The sequence below is a fragment of the Fukomys damarensis genome, unplaced genomic scaffold (assembly GCF_012274545.1).
Source record: "Fukomys damarensis isolate Sample0158 unplaced genomic scaffold, DMR_v1.0_HiC HiC_scaffold_29, whole genome shotgun sequence".
Taxonomy (NCBI): Eukaryota; Metazoa; Chordata; class Mammalia; order Rodentia; family Bathyergidae; genus Fukomys; species Fukomys damarensis.
This window is the reverse complement of record NW_022900941.1, coordinates 1,932,549-1,932,865: the sequence shown is the minus strand read 5'-3', so window position 1 is coordinate 1,932,865 and position 317 is coordinate 1,932,549.

Below are 317 nucleotides of genomic sequence, written 5' to 3'. Positions count from 1 at the left end.
GGGGGGGGGGGGGGGGTTTAGCTCAGTAGTTTGGTGCCTGCCTCACAAGCGCAAGGATCCGAGTTTGATCCCTGGTACCACACACACACACACACACACAAAGTGACAAATGTCAAGCAACAGTGGCTTCAAGGTATGTGCTTATATCTTTTTTTTTTTTCCTTCTGAGACAGGGTGTGGCTGTGTAGTTCAGGCTGGCCTTGAACTCACTCTGTAGTTTAGGCTGGCCTCTAACTCATGGTGGTCCTCCTGCCTCAGCCTCCCAAGTCCTGGGATTACAGGTGTGTACCACCACACCTGGCTTTTTTTTTTTTTTT